We start from the raw sequence: 372 nt of genomic DNA, 5'->3' as shown, positions 1-372 counted from the left end.
TTAATCAGAACCCACAAGTGAAGCATATTGAAGGTGATTATGATGGCCTTCCTACAACCAGAAGTAAACTAGTCTTACATTATACCAATACTAATATCATCCCTAATGGTATCCATGGGGGAAAAATAAGACTAGAGATATTCAGTGTGGTGTTCGAGTTTGTATGTGGTGAAATTAAAGTTCGAATCAGGAATCTGACTCTAGATAATGAATTCTTTATTACTGCATGATGTCCTACTGGTCTCCTTCCTCAAGGATTAAGTATTAGAATCAAGTGAAAATTATTATACATTTTAAAAGAATGATAAATTGGCTCATGACTTTCCATACACTAGTGATAATCTAGAAATTAGGATTTAAAAATATTTTTAT

This window comes from Bison bison, unplaced genomic scaffold, assembly GCF_000754665.1.
Source record: "Bison bison bison isolate TAMUID 2011002044 unplaced genomic scaffold, Bison_UMD1.0 scf7180017864362, whole genome shotgun sequence".
Classification (NCBI taxonomy): Eukaryota; Metazoa; Chordata; class Mammalia; order Artiodactyla; family Bovidae; genus Bison; species Bison bison.
Note: the sequence above shows the minus strand (reverse complement) of the source record.